The following is a 21,459-nucleotide window of genomic DNA, read 5'->3' as shown; positions in this document are numbered from 1 at the left end:
GTAAATGTCTATTAGTATACCAGAAGTAACTTGTCTATTAGTATAAAAGAAACATTTAGATTTTTTTATACCAAATGTTCTTTGTTTTGTAAATAATTTACGGAAGGAGAACTGGTAGGTTAGAAAATTAATTCAGACTAAATGAAGAAGTTCATCATCAGCAGATTTTACTGCGTCTAGAACTGCTTGGATTGATTGAAATAGATCTTAACACACACTTTGTCACTTGTAGAAGATTATCATGTAGTGGAGATTCAATATACAATAATACAATGAATGTTGAATTGAGGAAATTTCTTATACAATTTCCTTAATAGCAATAAACACAAAAATATATAAGTATATTTTTCCGAAAATAATCGAAAACTATTTAACTTTGATTTAAGAAATTACAGTTTTTTTATACAACCGATTCTCCAAACAAACATTGATAAAACCTACATATTTTTGGAGTTATTAAAAATTTTTCAGAATGAAATTTGTTTAAATGAACTAAAAGTAGTACTTTTTTTAATTGATATATTTATTTTAAATTAAACTGATTTTTATTTTATTATTCGATATAAATGTAAAATTTATACATTAATGCCATTATTTGTTGTTAAAAGTTGTCATAGGCTATTTGTGTTTTTTTTTCTGTTCTTGTATTTGAGATATTTTTAGACCAGATGGTTTTTAGCAAATATCCGCATTTCTTTTCCATTTATACAATCGAATTGTATTGTCATTATGTATTTTTATTTGAACTATACTTTTGTAATTAAAAGATTTTACCCCTTAAATGTTTTATCCTTAGAAGTTGTACAAAAAGTTGTGTATAACATTTTATTTTAGAATAAATTTTATCAGAGTAAATATACAACTAAATTTATTTATATTAATGGTAGCAAAAACGTCTGTAAACATATTTCAAATTAACTTTTTTTTCAAATCTTTTGGCTTGAGTATTTTCAGCTGTCTAGAGTTAAAAAAATTTAACAATTTAAAAATGTGTTTCACACATTGAACTGACAAATTGTTATTTTCATTTTTTTGGTAAAAGCTGTGGCTATCATAAACTAATCATTAAAATTGTTGCTAACGATAAATTGTTGCTAACAATAAAAGATTCTTTTCTGATATTGTCAAAACAACAAACCTAAAGCCGAAAATTACAGTGGGTGGCCAAATCATTTAGAGCAGTTTACTTTTTTTGTAATTTTAAAGTTACGAATTTTGCAAGCAAATAAGTTTTAAGATTTTTCTTGTCTATCTTAGTTACTGATATCATTATTATTGTTTTCAAAAAATCAGGTTATTTCTCATTTAGCTGTCAATTATTGAAAAGTGTTGTTGGAGTGAGTTCAATTATTCATTTTTGGAATAACTTTTAACAAGTTTTTTGAGTTCAGGACTATCAAAACGTAAGTATTGATTAATAATTTACTAGTTTTGTTAGTTTTTAATACAAAAATCACACTTCGTTACTATTCCTCTCTTTATTCTTTTAACCACAAGAAAATTAAGTAAAAACTGTTCTCATTTCGTTCTCAGAGAGATAGCATCAATTATAAGTGTTTTGAAACCAGTAGTGAACCAAATTAAAAGAAAAAATGATAAAAATGTGCCTCTATAAGTAAAACATGTCAGAAAAAATAGCTGAAAAAAGATCACTACTCGAAGTTGAAGTCAGGGACATCAGTCTTAAAAAAAAGTTATTTATGAAAGAAGATAACAAAGATTTACTTAATTTTCAAGATAAAAGATAACAACGATTTACCTAACTTTTATGAAAAAAGAGAATAACCTACTATATTTTTAATAAGTGAAACATAAACCGTCAGTATATTAGAAAAACTAAATGAAAATAAATTAATTCGTACTTTTTAAAAATGTGCGCGAGATCATTAGGACTTTCGATTGCTCTTTTTTTCAAAAATTCTTCAAACTTATCTTTCATTTCAATATTATGTAGAAAAAGGCATAACTCGAATTTTTAAAAATGGCGACACAACTAACACTTCACATTAGAACCCTGTGTGTCTTACATCAGTTCTTTTCGAACTTTTAGTTTATTTTACAAAAATGTTTAAAATGATATGAACAAATATTACGTTAATAAAGTAGTTAACTGATGCAGTGTGGGTATTTTTTTATTCAATATAACAAGACAGCAAGACATTGAAGTGATCAGACGTGTATTTTGTTGCTGAAAACTTATCAAAAGATTAAAATTTTAGAAAAAATTATATAGGACAAGACATACAACTACCTAGTAATGAATAATTTAATATTTAAAAACCAATTCGGCTATTGTTCAGTTTACACGTGAAGTCTCAAAGTCTTGGTAAATCACAATATACATTTGGTATTTTTATCGATTTATCAAAAGCTTTTGACACAGTTAATCACTGTATTTACCTAAAAAACTTGAATTCTACAGAATAAGTGATAAATTGATAAAATGGTACAAAACCTACTTGTCAACTAGGAAGCAATTCATTTACTATAGGGATGAACTACCTTCTATTAGTCTCAAAACAAAACTTTATTTAAAATAAAATGTGGTGTTCTTCAGGGTTCTATTCCACTCATTTTTTTTAGTATATATTAATGATTTAAATGAAGCTTCTGATCTTATTTTCCGTTCCTCAACAAATATACGTTTTTTAAAAAAAATTTGTCGAAACTTTTTATCTATAGAATAGAATTTAAAGAAGATTCCTTTATTAGGTTTCTTGGCATTTATCTTGATGAAAATCCGTCATGGAAAATTCATATTGATTATATATCAACAAAAGTTGCAAAAATATTGGAATCCTCTATAAGGCTAGAAATTATTTAAATAAAAATAATTTAAAACAACTATAATACTTATTTATTTATAGCTATATAAACTATGGCAATATTTATAGCTATATAAATATTGCCTGAGGAAATACAGGTAAAAGTAAGTTACGATGTTTTTATCAACATCAAAAATATGCAATGCGCAAAATATATTTTTCAAATTGTTTTTTAAATACGAAACTTTTGTTCATAGGTATAAATGTTTTAACGTTTATGAATTTAACATTTATAATACCTTTTGTTTTACGTTTTATTGTATAAGTAACCCATTATTAAATGTTCTTAAAGATAAATGCACCCTTAAAGCAAAGAATAAATACAGTTTGCGAAATATTGGCTATTTTAACGAACCCTTTTGTCAAACGAAGTTTAATCAACTTTGTATACTTATCGAGCACCTTATCTTTAGAATAAAGTTGTTCAACCCAATTTTGTTTTTTCAATCTGTTTTCCAGTTTTTAAAAATAAATTAAAGAATATTATTTTTTCGATGGATAATATATTAAAATGTTTTTGAGATATTATTTTTAACCATTTATTATTTAAACTATTTTAGATTGCTATTTTGATTTTAACTATTTGTATTATATTTTATTTATATTTTAATTTTTATATGATTCTGACGACAAGATCAGTATGATCTTCTTCCAGGTGGCAAGTTTATACGACATGTATTAAATGTAAACTGAAAAAAAAAAATTAATTAATTCTTACTTATATTTAAGTTATTAAATTTTTATAAAAAATGAGTTCAAAACATCGAAGTCTTGATAAAAGTAGCATGAACAACAAAAAGATTAGCGTTAATAAGTGCAAATTTAAAACTGACTAATGATCGAGCTGATGGGTTGCTAAAAGAAAATTTTTTTTCATTTTACACTGTGTTTCATCAATAAAGACTCAGAAATCAAAAATTATATACATATATATATATATATATATATATATATATATATATATATATATATATATATATATATATATATATATAATTTTTGATTTCTGAGACTTTATTGATGAAACACAGTGTAAAATGAAAAAAATTTTGTTAAGTGATTTTCTACTAATATAAAATTGCTCTGTTCTTTTAAGAACATTGAGCTCTCTATTTTTTGGAATACATTTTAAAGTTGTTTAAATATATATATATATATATATATATATATATATATATATATATATATATATTTATATAATATATGTAATATATATATATATATTATATATATATATATATATTATATATATATATATATATATATATATATATATATATATATATATACATATATATATATATATATATATATATATATATATATATATATATATATATATATATATATATATATATATATATATATATATATATATATATATATATATATATATATTATGGGATGCGTAATTATAAAAGAAAAACTTTAAATTGTGCTTTCACAAGCCATCAGCTTAGTGATGCAGCAAGTTCTGTTTTGGAAGGGAAAAAAAGTGTTACTGCTGCTGCTAAAGAATTTGACATCAAGAGAATGACATTAACAAGATACATTTTAAAACTTAATTCTGGTGGTTACCCTTCCATGGGTTATTCCAAACCTAGATTAATTTTTTTCAGTGCCTCCAATTGTTGTGTTTCCTCGCAAAAATTACAAAGATTATTTTGTTAATAATGGCCCACCAGACTGTATTGGGGTAGGTAATGGAAGTAGCTGGCTTACAGAAATTGAATTCAAAATTTTTTTGCAACATTTCATTAGGCATGTGAAGCCTTCAAATGAATATAAAATTCTGTTGATTTTGGACAATCACTCTTCTCACTTACATTTTGAAACACTAAACTTAATCAAGGAGAATGGAATCGTCATGTTGTCTTTACCACCACACTGCAGCCATAAGCTGCAGCCACTAGATGCATCAGTGTTTGGACCATTTAAAAAGTAGGGGAGACCGGGGGTAGTTGACTCGGTTGTTACTCTATGAGCTCTGTAGCCCTAACAGCACATTTTTTTGAAAATCTTTAAGTGTAGTCTCAAAGAGTATGAATTTGGGTAACTAATAAAATGTGCATTCATTTACAAAAAAAAATTCTTGGAGCCTTCCCGGGCCCTAAAAAAAAAAAAATTGCGCCAACTTACCCCGCCACGAGGTAAGTTGGCGCAAACTATAAAAATGATTAATAATGTACTATTAAGTGCAAAATTAATAGAAACTTTTTTACTATCAGTTTTGGCAATAAGTTTAAGCCAAAAATTTAATATGAGTTTTAACTGGTACCAAATATTAGTACGTATAACAGTCAAAACAGTAGCCAACTTTTTATCTGTGAAAAAAAAATCTTTTGTAAGAGTAAGTTTTTTCAATATTGTTAAAAATTTAAAAAAAAAATTAATTTTATAAAAATATATACTTTTTTCCATAGCAAGTGCTATGAGCCAACTTACCCCGTGAACATTTTGTCAACTTAACCCGAAAGCCTTTTTTTCAATAAACAGTCTATAGATCCTGAAAAACGGCAAACTTTGAAAAAAAGTCTGACTGGATATAGTAATTCAATTGTGACTGGAACTTTTACAATTTTTTTTTTCATACGACCAACTATTTTCTTTGTAAAGTAAAAAGGAAGCGATGATCCAAAAGTTACGTTTTTGTCCAAAAAACACATAAATTTTAAGATCTCCCATGCGCATCCGCGAATCTTGATAATACTATAGTGAATGATGAAATGGTCAATTAGGAAGGTTCTGTGTCATTTTTGTCACTTTCTGATGAAAGACTCTGAAGATAAACGTAGTTCGTCAACTTACCCTTGCGGCCAACTAGCCCCGGTCTCCCCTACCTATCAGTTGCACAAGATGCATGGCTGAGAAACAATTCTGGAAAAGCAATAACAATTTATGATACGAAAAATTGTATCTAATTCATTGCCATTAGCTATAACGTGTACTAACATTACAAAGGGTTTTCAAAAAACTGGTGTATACCCGTACAAGGCAAACATTTTTGCTGATTATTTTTTACCATCATTTGTCACAGACCGTATAGAACCTGCAAATCTCGTATCTGAGCTATCACACAGGGCTTTTTCTGAAGTACATTTAACATCATCTTCAGGTTAATCTGTCAAAAATAATATTAATAAAGAGACAACGCTACTTATTCCTGAAACTCCTAAAGCATTTTCTCCAGAAACTGTGCAACCTTTCCTAAAAGCAGCACCAAGAAAGATACATTTGACAAGACAAAGAAAAAGGAAAGCTGCTATTTTAACAGATACTCCAAAAAGAATTATATTAAATTAGCAGCAAACTAAGAAACCAAAAAAGTTGAGAAATAAAAAAAATTATCTACCTGTCAATCTTTTTCAAATAATAATAAAGAGCATGGCAATAAAGAGACTCAGTTACATTGTATATTAAAAAAGTAAAGAAACAAACAAACAAAAAAACTGAGAAGAAAGAAATTTTAAAGAAACCAAAAAAAAGTTCTGCCTGTCAATCCTTTGCAGATCATGGTAATAAGCAGACTCTGCTGCTTTGTATATTAAAAAAAGTTAAAAAACAATCTAACAAAAAAAACGAAGATGACAAAAAAATTAAAGACAAGTGCAGAACACGATTATGCTTGTCTTGTATGTTGGGAAACTTATTCTGAAAGTCTATCAGAAGAAAATTGGATCTAGTGTCAAGGTTGCAATCAATGGTCTCATTCAAAATGTGATTCACATTATGGTCAAAACTATATTTGTATTAACCGCAAAATGAAAATTGAAGACTAACATTAAGTGTTTAGTTTTTATTTTATCATAATATTAACAAGTTTTGTTTAAAAATGTGTTTAAAAAGTTGTGTTTAGTTTTAAGATTGAAAAGTTTTGTTTTGTTTTTATTTTAGTCTCAAAATTATTAGTTTTTATATTCATATCTTAAATAATTTGTTAAAATTGAAAGTATATATTTAATTTATAAGGAAGCTATGTTTTGGTTTTATAACAGAGTTAATAGTTGTCACAGAAATACATTCATTTTTTTATTGCTCAACTTACCCTACACAATCGCTTACCCCACTGGGGTAGGTTGAGCAGCCTAATAAACTTTAGATAATATTTTCTAACACAAATCGAAAAAAGTTTTTTTTTGTCTCAACCGTTTTTTAGCAGATCAAATTATCTTTCTAATAGTGAAAAAATTATGTTAATCCGATATGCCGTTCAAGAGATCAGTTAGATTTAGTAAAAATTGCCTATTGACATTAAGTTTTAATATGTCTAAGTCAGACATGATATCACGATAAAAACTTTGAAAGCGATTTTATTTTTTGATTACCTAATTATAAAGTAATTCATCAAGTTAGAGAAACTAATAAGGAAAGTGGGAATTTGTGTGTATAAAAAAAACTCAATATTATTCAAATTTAAACTAAATTTAAGTTGAACCACAAACGATTACGAATTGTTATGCACTGAAATCATCAGTAAAACCTTAAAAAAAGGTTATTATCCATACTTTATACAGATCGCCCTCTGGAAGCATTTAGGTATTTGAAAATTACATTAAAAGTAAAATTAAAATATTCATCTATAAACATTTTTTTTGGTCTCAATATATTAGATTATGACAATAAAAGAAACATATAAAACTTTTTTAACGTCATTTTTCAAAACAGTTATATTCCTTTAATTTATAAACACAGGTAACATGTAAACCAACACAAGTAACTAATGATTTAATCAATAAACCAACACAAGTAACATGTAAACCATAAAAAAGTGTAACATATTTAGATCAAGTTATTACAAATGAATTTATAATAATTTATAATAAATATTGTTCATGCTTAAATACAAACTAGGATTAGTTCCAAACCGATTCACAGGAAACTTCTTTCAATCTAATATCAACAAACACAAGAGCAACTGGTAACTTTATTGTACCCCTGAAAAAAAAAAAAAGTTCTCAATTTTCTATTTCTTATCGTGGCCCATATTTATTCAACAAATTAATTCCGAACTATACCTCGATTTCTCTCCCAGGCAATATAACTTCTTTAAAGTCGAAGCTCAAAAATCATGTTCTTAATATGGATAATTACCTAGAAATGTTCTAGTTCTGATGGTAAATCAAAAATTACGCTCAAATTAAAATAATCTGCAATCAAATACATATGGAAAATGTAAATTTTTGTTTAACAAATAAAGCTAGTATTATTATTATAAACCTCAACACTAACACAAAACATAGTTCAATTAAAAAGAAAAGAAAAAAAAGTTTGCAATAATAACATGTAAAACATTTCTTTAATGAGAATCACATTGTTTATATGTGTGCTTTACGCAATACCTCAAGGTTCTCGATGATAAGACTAATCTCAGTCTTCTACGAGTTCCCTACAACAACAAAACCCTTCTTATCAAGTCATAGCATACCTAATTATTGCTTCCTATACTTAACGGTATTTTGTAAAATGTATTTTTTTTTTGTTTAGGAAGTACAGTTTCTTTATAATATTGCAGTGTAAAAAATTTGTAATTAATATGTAGTTGTGAAAATTTAAAGAAAAAAAAAAAAAAAAAATTTATAATTTTAAAAATAAGGACAGAAATATTTATATCTGACATTTTTGATAAATTTCTGATTTTTATCTCAGCTCTAAAAAGCAATTAAAATACGTTTAATAAATGACACTTCTATAAGATAATTACCTTCTATCCTGTATTAACTGGGACTCTCTAGTATGGCGGATTCAGCATTTTTTGATGTTTAAGAAAATATTTTTTTTACTATTTTCAACTAAAAATATATTCATTGATAAGTTTCAAATTTCATAATTATAATCTTATAAAATTCAAGAATTATGACCATATAAAATTTGTTACTCCCTCAAATTGAGGGGCGTTTAAACTTTATATACCAGGTCTATAAGTATGGAATGAGCGTTTTTTTTTTTCAAAATAAAACACTATTTTCTAATGGAAAAGTAAAAAATATTTTATTCAACGAATTTGCCATTGCTTTCTACACATTTTGACCACCTTTCTTGCAATTTGTGGATACCACGCCAATAAAACTTCGGAGACCCATTTTTCGAGGTCTCTTGAGGTAACTTTTTGAGGTAACTCTTCCCAGCCAAGTGATGTTATCGTTTCCTTGACCACTTTTTCTGTATGACTCGGAGCATTATCATGCAACAAAATTACCTTTTAGTGTCTTCTGGCCCATTCTGGTCGTTTTTCGATCAATGCATGGTTCAAATTGATCATTTTTTGTTGGTAGCATTGCGTATCAACAGTTTCGCCAGGTTTTAGAAGTTCATGATACACCACTCCCTTCTGGTCCCACCAAACACAGAGCATTGTCTTTTTTCCGAACCGATCAGGCTTTGCAGTCGATGTTAATGCTACTCCTGGATTTATCCATGATCTTTTGCGTTTGGGATTCTTAAAATAAATCCATGTTTCATCACTAGTCACAATTCGATGCAATACTGACTTCCTTTCGTGTCGTAACAGCAACATTTCACATGTAGTTTTTCGCTTTTCCATCTGCCTGTCATTCAATTCATGTGGCACCCATTTCCCACACTTTTGGATCTTTCCATAACTTTAAAACGGTCAGAAATTGCTGGTTGTGAAACATTTAACATTTCTGCCATTTGTTTTTGACTTAAAGTGTCATCTTCATCCAGTATTGCTTGCAATTCTGTGTCTTCATACTTTTTTGGTGGTCTTCCATGTTCTTCATTTCGCACATCAAAATTTTTATCTCTGAACCGTTGAAACCATCTTTTGCATGTTGCTTTCGATAGAGCATGATCACCATAAGCTTCGACAAGCATTCGATGCAATTCTGGAGCACTTTTCTTCAAATGAAACAAAAAATTAGTGTTTTCTGCAAATCATCATTTTCTGGTACAAAATTCGATATTTTTAACACGATTAAAAAAATATGATCTTGTTTATACAATGACTTGATGTTTACTAAATATGTTTGGCAGATGTTATAGCAACGAAATTAAAAAAAAATTAAGGCCCGTTCACAACAAATGTTCTCTATCGATACATTTGTAACTCGACGCTTGTAACTCGATGAATTTTTGAACACTTTTTAAGAGATTATACAGTGAAATTTAAAATTTTTTGATGAATATAAATTTAGTTAATAATAGTAAAAAAAAATATTTCATCAACTTGTTGTTCTCACGTTTGGGGCAGGGGAGGTGGGAAAAAATTTTGGGACTTCTTTGTTCCCAAGCTCCAATCATCGCAATTTTTTGCAAAGTATCCTTATTTAACATTTGTGTAAACATACAAATATTAAGAGTTTGCTTCATGGCTAGAAGTTAGCATTTTTGATCTCAAATATCAAAAAATGCTGTATCCGCCTCTTTAGATTTAATGATGCCAACTTGTTTTCCAGTAAAGATATCAGTAAATTATTTCAAACAGTAAACAAAGAACTTGATAAATTATCCCAATGATTTAAATCGAACAAATTGTTTTTAAACATCATAAAAATATATAAATACATTTTTTTCCATCGTTTTCATAAAAACCTAGATATTTCCCTAAAACATCCGGATCCTTTAATTGATAACAAATTATCAAAAAGAGAACAATCAATAAAGTTTTTAGATGTGGTACTGGTACATAAAATTTAACCTGGAGGGACCATATAGCACTATGCGTTTTGGGGTGTTCAAAATACAAAAACAAATTGTCTTAAATTTTTGAAAACTAAATTTTTGTTTTTCTTGCAGCGTTTCATGAATATTTTTTTTTATCTGTTAATTTTTATTGTTGTAAACCAAAAAATAGTTTAAATCGCAAATGAAGAAGAGATGTTCGAGGATGGCTAATAAAGTGGTTAGAAAGAAATTATTTGATAATCTCAAAATTGTTATCAGATACACGATATGAAGCAAGCATATTGAGAATGATAATGATGTTTTTAATGTTTAATATTTCCGGTTACTTTATCTCGGCAATGACCTATGTAGTTGTATAAATCCTGCTAATGTAGTTGTATAAATCCTGTGTCCTTGACAATGCACACCAAAAGCATTAACAAAAACAATATCTATGCGCAAATGCACTGTTAAAACTCTGATATTTTAAAGCTATTAATGAAATCAGACTCTCTGAGAGCTATCACAGAGTTCGGAAAACAATACTGTCAGCCAACTCCGTAACCATCAAACTGAGTTTTAGAGCTGTACCCTCATTAGGAGATAACAGGAGACACAATCAAAATTCTATGAGTAGAGTCAAGAAGATTCAGCATTCATTATCCATGGCAAGAAACTGTGTTACACAAGTTTACATCTACACCAGCCTAAAAAAAGAAGAAGGGATGCAAGACTGTTCAACAAAATTATTCTGTCTACTCTTAAAGTCTTTGTATAGAAGACCTTATGCAAGATATTAGCTGGATGCAGATAACTTCTGCCCAATATGAGTAACTTTATCAAAACACCATCTCTAGCTTTTACTCAACCTCGCAGGCGAATTTAGTAGCTGAGCTGCAACAAAGATTCAAGCAGAACACAAAAGTATATATAGTAATTTGCGAGTAGAGGCTGCCTTTGGAGAGGGGGGGGGGGATATACATGATTTTTTCGGGGTCTCAGGATTTTTAGGGCCTCATAATTTTAAAATCTAAATATATATCTTTTAATAAAAATATTAATATTATTGCATGTCTGTCAAATCTTTTTCTTTGTATTTGCGAACTTGTAATTATGATTGGGAGAAAGTTTGAATCTGGTCATAATAAGAGAAAAAGAAAACTCGAGGAAGAAAAATACCTCGCCACTCAGAAGAATTCAATTTTGCGTCACCTTAATCCACTGAGTGATGCAAATACTCAAGAGATCGCTACTTCTAAAGTTGCAAATCGTGTTCATCCTGATGATACCCCTCGTCTTGAAGATCCACAACCTCAAGATGATCTTGACAATCTTCCTGGGCTTGAAGAAGATCCAGATACACTACCTCATCATCATGGAGAAGATGATCCAGGTCCAATACAGCTTGAAGAAGATAATAATGGGATTTTTGGCCCTCAACCCGAAGATGATCAACAGCCCCTCTATGTTCCAGAAAATAATCTTGTTGAAGAAAATATTAAGTTTCCATCAACATCACAGTAGTAGGAAATTATTTTTGTATGAAAACAGTACAGTCCCTGTTATCCGTTACTCGGTTATCCGAAAAGTATTTTTATTTTTTATTTTTTATTTTTTTTATTTGTTAATTTACCTTTCTTTTTCATAGTTTCTATTGATATTTTGCATATTTTTGCCTTGTTTTGCGTTATTTAAATAATATAAATACTCATAATCACATTAGGAACTGTAACCTACTAATGCATATAAATTTTTTTTTTTTTCATTCTCCATATCCTTGTTATCCGACAATTTTTCTCTTATCCGGCACCCCTTGGTCCCATATTAGTCGGATAATCGAGACTCTACTGTATAAATCTTTCTTCTCTTATGAAAGATCCAATTCTAATTTCCTTAATTGTTGCATTTCAGAATTGAGGATCCTGCTCTTTGGCCCAAAATCTTAATGAATTCATTTAGAGAAATTCTGGTTCAACAAGGTCCTATAAAACTGAAGGAGGAAGATTTTCCAAAAGATGAGCATGGACGAAAATTCTCTGTGATGTATTATAAAGGGCATTTTCCAAATGGGGAAATTTATGAAAGAAAATGGTTAGTTTATTCCAAGCATTCAAAAGCATATTTCGTTTTCCTTGCAAAATATTTTCTATCGGAAAAAAGAGCTCAAAATTAATTGAAAATGGATATTCTGATTGGAAACATATAACATCAGATCTCAAGGACCATGAGAATTCCGTAAACCACAAGAAATTCTTTATAAAGTGGATGGATTTGGCTGCAAGAATGAAGAAAAATGAGACTGCCAATGAATGCAACTTAAAAAAAAATCAAATTAGAAGTGGAGTATTGGTGAAACATTTTGAAGAGAATAATTTAAGTTATAAAATTTCTTGCCTCTCACAACTTAGCATTCCAAGGACACACTGATAAATTATTTTCTAAAGGCAATGGAAATTTTTTGGGCTTGATTGAAATGATTTGAGAATTTGATCCAATACTTCAAGAGCATCTAAGAAAAATTAAATCACACGAAGTAAGTGATCACTATCTTGGCAAAAACATTCAAAACCAAGTTATTCAACTTTTGGGTTCAGAGATAAAGAAATCTATAACTTTAAATTGTCAGAATGCAAAATATTATTCAATAATTATGGATTGCACTACAGACGTAACTCACCCAGAACAATTATCCCTAGTTCTTAGATTTTATAACTGCAAGTTATTTGCAGTTGAAGAGCATTTTATTGGATTTGTTGATGTAAATAGGACAACCGGTGAAGTTTTAACAGAAACTTTCCTGAAACATTTGACAGAAGCAGGTCTAGATATATTAAATTGTCGAGGTCAATCATATGATAAAGAAGCAAACATGAAAGGGATTCATTCTGGAGTGCAAAAAAGAATAAGAGATTAACCCTAGAGCGTTTTTTGTGCCATGTAGTGCCCACAGTTTGAATTTGATGGTATGTGATGCTGCAAAATCTTCTTCAAAAGCAGTGTCATTTTTTGGTTTGGTATAAGAAGTTTATAACTTTTTCTCAGGTTCTAATATCAGATGGGCCATTTTAATGAAATCAGTGCAAACTTTGACTTTGAAGCCACTATCTCATACTCGATGGGAGTCTTGAGTGGAAAGCTTAAAGACATTAAAATATGAATATTCCAAAGTTTATGATGCTCTAGTTGAAATTGCTAACAGCTCAGAGTATGATACATCTACCAAATTTTATGCAAATAATCTTGCCAAGCAAATGTCCAAATTTACATTCATGGTAAGCTTGAGTGTATGGTATGACATATTATTTCAAGTAAATTTGATCAGCAAAAAAATGCAGTCTCCAGACTATGATCTATCAACAGCACAAACCGAAATTGATCAACTACTCAAGTATTTTAATGACTTTCGTGATAAAGAAATTAAGGATACCAAACTTTTTGCTATGGAAATTGCAGAAGAATTAGAAGTGAGTCCTCAGTTTGAAGCTGAAAACACAGTTCGTCCCCGAAAGAAAAAACTCTTTTTTCCTATGAATCTGCAGATGAACCAATTTTAAATCCAGAAACACAGTATGTGGTGGAAGTTTTCAATGTACTGGTAGATCAAGTGCTATCATCTTTAACAAGTCGATTTAATCAACTGAGGAACTTTCTGAGCTTTTTGGATTCTTATATAAAATTCTAGAAGTCACCCAAAATACTGAACCACTTAAGAAACATAGCAAGGATTTAGAGGTTGCCTTAACTGAAGATGGACATTCAGATGTGATCTCAAATCAATTATTTGATAAAATCAAAGCAATATCCAGTATGGTTCCAGTAAAATTGCTCCCTAAGGCACTGATCAAGTTTATTTTAGAAAATCACTACGAACAATCTTTTCCAAATTTAGTTATAGCATTGCGAACAGAGTTGTTACGACATAATATGTCTGGCAGATCTGTCGACATATTTTCAGACATATTTTCTTCCGACATAAAATATGTCCCACATATTTTCGATTGACATATTTTGACATATTTTTATGTTTGAATTATTTTCTGCTGACATAAAATATGTCAGACATATTTTCTATCGACATATTTTGACATAATTTTATGTCTGAATTATTTTCTGCTGACATAAAATATGTCAGACATATTTTCTGTCGACATATTTTGACATATTTTTATGTCTGAATTATTTTCTGCTGACATAAAATATGTCAGACATATTTTCTGTCGACATATTTTGACATATTTTTATGTCTGAATTATTTTCTGCTGACATAAAATATGTCAGACATATTTTCTGTCGACATATTTTGACATAATTTTATGTCTGAATTATTTTCTGCTGACATAAAATATGTCAGACATATTTTCTGTTGACATATTTTGACATATTTTTATGTCTGAATTATTTTCTGCTGACATAAAATATGTCAGACATATTTTCTATCGACATATTTTGAGATAATTTTATATCTGAATTATTAGCTGTTTGATATTCTTGAAGAAAAAATCAATCTAACAATTTTATTGCGCATTTCAACTTAATTTACAGAGTTAAGTAAAAATAGTTTAACAAATATGTTGCTTTTTTGCAATCAATTATAATTGAAGGTCAACAAAAAAAAATTTTTTTTTCTGGTGCCGAGCAAACAATTTGTTTTTTGGATTGCATTTCACATTTTGATTTTAAATATGCAACTCATTTTTTAACATCACGTCAAGTTGTAAAGATATTTGGGTTCAGATGATCTGAACCCAATACTAAATATAAAAATTTTTTGGCAAAAAAATTATTTGAAAAAATGCTAAAGACTCTTAAAAAATTGTCAACAAAATGTTTTTCAGCAATAATACAAAAAATGCTTATTTTTATTACAAACGAATAACATCTTCAAAATCTCTATGAAAATACGCTTTTTTTGAGACTCAGGTTGACATACTTTTGAACAACTTTTTTTTCAAATATCTTTACAACTTGACGTGATGGTAAAAAATGAGTTGCATATTTGAAATCAAAATAAGAAATCCTTCATAAAAAACAAATTGTTTTCTTGGCACCAGAAAAAAATTTTGTTTTTGTTGACCTGTGTTATGCATCATAAAACTTTTATTTTAAATCCTATAAGCAAATTTCTTTTGTTTCATAAAAGTCTTTTTCAGCCCTTTTTAGCGATGTATCATTTGATAGTATTGACAAAGTATTTTTAGCGATGTATCATTTGAGAGTATCGACTAGTATCGATGCATTATTTGATAGTATTTGATAGTATTGATTAGTATGGATTAGTATTGGCGATTTCCCTTATTAAAATGTAAAAACCATCTCAAGCTGAGTTTTTATTACTAAAAATGGTTTTTATTAATATGACTAAGCTTAAAATTATTCTCTTGATTAAAATAATGTTTAAAAAAAAAAAAAATTTAGTTATTTTTAACTAATAGTTGATTCATTCAATAAATTATTCTCCATTTTTGACTTTAAATTGTAAGGAAAACGAAAAAAATAATTATTCCAATATATATTTCACTCAAAACATTTTATGCAAGTTTATGGCAGTTAATTATGCTGTTATAATGCAATTGTCAATAAATTTTATTGTTAAATAAATCATAACTATTATAACTAAAAGTATATTATTCGTAATTAGTTATAAATTTTTACCGGTTAGTCTTCTTAATATGAATTTAATGAGCTGAATATATCTTTTGTGAAATATTTCAAATTCTTCAGCTTAAATGAATTTAATTTGGCACGAATTTTTTGAAATTCTGTGAACCGTTTTTTTCATAGAATCTTTTGAATTCAACTTTTCATAATGAAATCTTTTTCCGGATCAACTAATAATTAAAAATAACTGAAAAAGTTTTTTTTTTTAATTATTATTATTTTTATCAAAGAAATAATTTTAAGTTTAGTCATACTAATAAAAACCACTTTCAGTAATAAAAACTCAGCTTGAGATTTTATATTCTAATAAGGGAAAGCGCCAAAACTAATCAATACTAATCAATACTATCAAATAATATCAAATTATGCCTCGATACTAGTCAATATTAGTCAATACTGTCAAATGTCAATATTAGTCAATACTATCAATGTCAATATTAGTCATAATCAATAAATAAGTTATAATCAATAAATAAGTCAATAAATGCCAATATTAGTCAATACTATCAAATGATACATCGCTAAAAAGGGCACAAAAAGACCTTTATGAAACAACTGATGTTTGCTTATAGGGTTCAAAGTAAAAGTTTTATGAACATAATTGATTGCAAAAAAGCAACAAACTTGTTAAACTATTTTCACTTAACTCTGTAAATTAAGTTGAAATGCGCAATAAATTTGTTAGATTGATTTTTTCTTCAAGAATAAAAAATATGTCTGACATATTTTATGTCAGCAGAAAATAATTCAGACATAAAAATATGTCAAAATATGTCAACAGAAAATATGTCTGACATATTTTATGTCAGCAGAAAATAATTCAGACATAAAATTATGTCAAAATATGTCGACAGAAAATATGTCTGACATATTTTATGTCAGTAGAAAATAATTCAGACATAAAAATATGTCAAAATATGTCAACAGAAAATATGTCTGGCATATTTTATGTCAGCAGAAAATAATTCAGACATAAAATTATGTCAAAATATGTCGACAGAAAATATGTCTGACATATTTTATGTCAGCAGAAAATAATTCAGACATAAAATTATGTCAAAATATGTCGGTAGAAAATATGTCTAACATATTTTATGTCAGCATAAAATATTTCAAACATAAAAATATGTCAAAATATGTCGACAGAAAATATGTCTGACATATTTTATGTCAGCAGAAAATAGTTCAAACATAAAATTATGTCAAAATATGTCAATCGAAAATATGTGGGACATATTTTATGTCGGCAGAAAATATGTCTCAGACATATTTGACAGATAACAACCCTGATTGCGAATTTTATTGACATTGTCACTCACTGTTGCTTCCGCAGAAGGAAGTTTCTCAAAACTTAAATTAATTAAAACCTACTTAAGGCCAAATATGTCACAGTGCAGACTTACAGGCTTAGCTGAGATATCAATTGAAATTGACGAGTTAAAGAACATAGATATTAATGCATTAGTTGAAACATTTGCTAATATTAAAGCTCGTAAAGTCAAGTTTCAATGTAGTCATGACTATAATAATAATTTAATAAAAATAATTTTAAAAAAAAAAATTTATTTCAGGGGGGGCTCACATTTTGATCTTGCCCAGGGCCTTTAAAGTTCAAAGGCAGCCTCTGTTTACGAGTGGGTAAACACCACGCCAAAGGTTCAGACAGAAAATAAACATACATATACAGCAAATTACGGGTGAGCTAACATAGTTACTATGACACCTCCAACTATTTATACACAAAAACATTTGTTATTGCTAAAAATTATATCATGCTTCAAAGCAAGACTAAAGCATAAGTCAAGTAGATTTCGGAGATCTTTGGCTGAGAGTGCACACAACTCAATATCATCAGGATAAAAAGATCGTTAATGAGAAAAAGATCCATACAACAATTCTTTGGGAGCCTATTAAGTTAAACACTAAGATCATTAATACATAAACTAAGTAGCAAGGGAGATTGGTAGTGAAGTGCGACAAGGAAGTACACTTCCTTGTCGCACATTATCAATTGTAAATGTATTAATAAATTATTAATAAACTTATTTATAAATGAAAAAAAAAATTGATATAATATTTTTTTTAAATAAAATATTTATCTTTTAATAAAAATAAGTTATTTTTCAAATGAAAAAACACCATTATCTGCAATTGATCTCAATTTTTCTCTGACGCCTTTTATAAGCGACTGTAAAAAATTTTAATCAATTTCTTGTAGTTTTAATTTAATCCGATCAATCAAAACTTGCTTTGTTGAAGTTTGCCAATCTCCCTCGTAAAGCTTCTATGCCAAATGTCTCCAAAAATTTTCAATCGATCGTGCTTGAGGCAGATTTGGGGAATGGAATTCTTTATCGACGTAATAGACATATCCCAGTAAACACTCAAACGTCTATTAAACGTCAAAATAACATTTCGACAAAACGTTCGGATTTGGTTGATTATCCGTTTAGTATGAAATCCAGATTAACGTTTAGAACAAACGTCCATAAAACGTCAATGTTCAAACGTATTTTAAACGTCTATTACAGGATTATTATACGTATATAAAGCGTTCAGATTTAATCAAAGTAAACGAATATTAAACTTTTAGATCTTGTCTAATAGTTTCTTTGATTTAGTTACCGTAATTTCAATTTATTATTAAGTTTTAAAACTTATATAAACTGAAACTACGTTATAACTTTTTAAATTTATATAAGTAATAAGGGCTATATAGGTCTTAAAATTTATAAATAAGATATAGTTATAAAAGTAATGAAATTGAAAAATAAGATAAAGTTATAAAAGACCTGGTCTTATTTTTCATATTTTTTATTTATTTTATAATATGTTTATAAACTTTTATAACTACATCTTATAACTATACTACTTATACTATACTTTTATATTTTAAAACTATATATAAAGTTAAACTTATATAAAACGGTTTCATATAGTAGCAACCAGACAATCTCTAATGGACTTATTATAAAAGGACAAAAATAGACTTCGACAAAGCACTAATTGCAACAATTTTAATTACAACTATCAAAAATGAATTGTCTATAAAAATGTTTGTCTTTCTAGACAATCATTTTAAAAACGGACACTAAATGAACAATCTCGATTTTTTAATGAGGTATCGAAGATCTATTTAATATATAATTTGGACTTATAACGAGTAATTAAATTTTCACTGCAGCATCGTTTCAAAAACTGAAAACGAGCACAAAATTAAAAATACAATTTTTCTAACAGAAGTTCCATTTTTTAATTTTTTGTCCAGCGTGTGCTGTTGATTAAAAAGTTAATGTCTATTTAAAAACCTCAAAATGGACTATTTTGTGCTCAATTGAAGTTCATTAATTACTCAGTTCAGTTGTTTTTCAATTCTCAGTGAATGTGCGTGAAAATTTATTTTTAAAATGCCCTCTCCAGTTTGGGATTACTTCAAAAAAGTTGAAGGTAAGTTTATCATTTAAAAAATTTTCCTTAGTCACTAAAATCTTTATCACCTTCAATAAAATTATTTTAAAAATATGTGATCAAGGAGTTGTCCTTTATAAAATGTGGATTAGTAAGTAGAAGATTCCAATAGGTGTTAAAATTTATTTAGGTTTGTGAATAAAAGTGAATAAAAGTGAAAAAGAAAAATGTTTTTTACTTTCATTTTATTGATGAATATGTACGCAAGTTTTAAACAATAATTAATCATGGGCAATGATCGTCATTTGGAGTTTTGATGTCATTTCAATATTTTTTTAATATTATAAATTTACTACATAACAATCTTCTAATAATAATACGGTAATGAAAGATTTCTGGTTTTATGAAATCAAGTAAATTTAGACAAAATCATAGACACCAAATAGACAAAAAATTATGCTTTGTAGACTTATGAAGTGAAAATTATTTTTTAACTGAGCAATCTTAGGACACCATCAAAAATTTGATAGACACAACAAGGACAAAAAATTAAACATTTGTTGTGTCCATTACAACATACAGAATTGTCTATGTCTGTGTTGTAAGTCTATCCATAGACTAGTCTGGTTACTATCATATGGTGGGGATTTAGAGAAAAAAATGTTCGTGCGCTATACTTGTTTATGCTTCAATAATTAAAAAAAATTAAATGATCAAGCTTTTTGCAATGGAAATTTTATTGTAACAATTTTTATCAAAGTTTTCATTAAGATTAAGTTAAAAATTACTAATAAAATTAATAAACTCACAAACAAATATTTTAGATCACTGTTTTCTCTGGTTTATGCATTATCAAACATCTCCCTAGTATACCGCCTACTGTTTGCTTATCATGCACCTGTTCTTGTGCAACATCATCTACTTTCGTATCCTAATCGTCTGATTTTGTAACCTGGTTTGTAACCGCAAAAAACTAGGGTAAAATCGTAAGCATTTTAAATGAACATTCATAAATCAAAATTGGATTTAGACAGAATAACTTCACATATGGAGGATTTTCTGAGTGGAAGTTTCCAAAATTTCCTGTACCATCCATGTTTATTTTTGACATTAAAAAATTAGTAACGTCGCGGCATAACATATGCAGTGGTTTCTTTAGCAAATGTAACTAAATTAAGCTAAAATGCATCTAAAATAAAAAATATTTAGTTAATAGACCTCTTGATTAAAGCAAAGATGAATACCTACTGTTACACAACCATACTAACGTTTACAAAATGAATTTGAACTGTTTATAAAACTTACGAAAAAATTTCTATCAGCAGGATTTTCATAACGAGAGACCAGGAGTTCATTGATTTGTTGGCATTTAGGAAGGTAGATTGTCGCGAAAAGAGCTTTTTAACTAAAAATTTAATTGGCAAACCCGAAACTCGTTTATTATTTATTTATCAATCTTTTTGCTTTCAGTTGTTGTAAGGAAGTGAATCTTGAAAACGCATTTAAGTCTAGTTTAATTATTTAGCCAATGAAAAATAATTTTTCAGCAGTAAAACAAAAATATTCTTTATTTAACCAAGTCAAAGGTGCGTCGTTTTAGAGTCCGCCATTTATTTATATATTTAATTAAAAATACTACAACTGATTGTAGGTAGTCACGCTCTTGTCAGTTTTTAATTGTTTTTGATTGATATATCAACATTAAACTCTAAATTATTCTAAACAATCTAATCTTATCTTTAATTTAGAGATAAGATGCAAGTTGTTTGCTTATTATATTTGAATAAAGTAACAAATAATAATGTTCATGAGTATTCATGACTTCAATTACAATTATTTACTTATAATAGTTTAAAAAAATATATTGCATTGAAAGATTCAATCGATGTTACCTGTTATGTTGATGGCAAGAATACACAGTTTGTTGAAATTATTTCAACAATTA

General features: G+C 27.9%; 1 long non-coding RNA gene across 1 annotated transcript; it reads right to left on the bottom strand.

The window, feature by feature from the left end:
- Nucleotides 1-7,477: 7,477 nt before the first annotated feature.
- On the bottom strand, nucleotides 7,478-21,459 carry LOC136084694 (uncharacterized). The gene is made up of 3 exons (XR_010640772.1): nucleotides 21,407-21,459; nucleotides 7,841-7,933; nucleotides 7,478-7,760 (listed from the first exon to the last, which is right to left on the bottom strand). It is a non-coding gene; the product is annotated as an uncharacterized LOC136084694 (long non-coding RNA).

The sequence above is a fragment of the Hydra vulgaris genome, chromosome 09, assembly GCF_038396675.1.
Source record: "Hydra vulgaris chromosome 09, alternate assembly HydraT2T_AEP".
NCBI classification, from domain to species: Eukaryota; Metazoa; Cnidaria; class Hydrozoa; order Anthoathecata; family Hydridae; genus Hydra; species Hydra vulgaris.
This window is presented reverse-complemented; position numbering and strand designations above follow the sequence as displayed.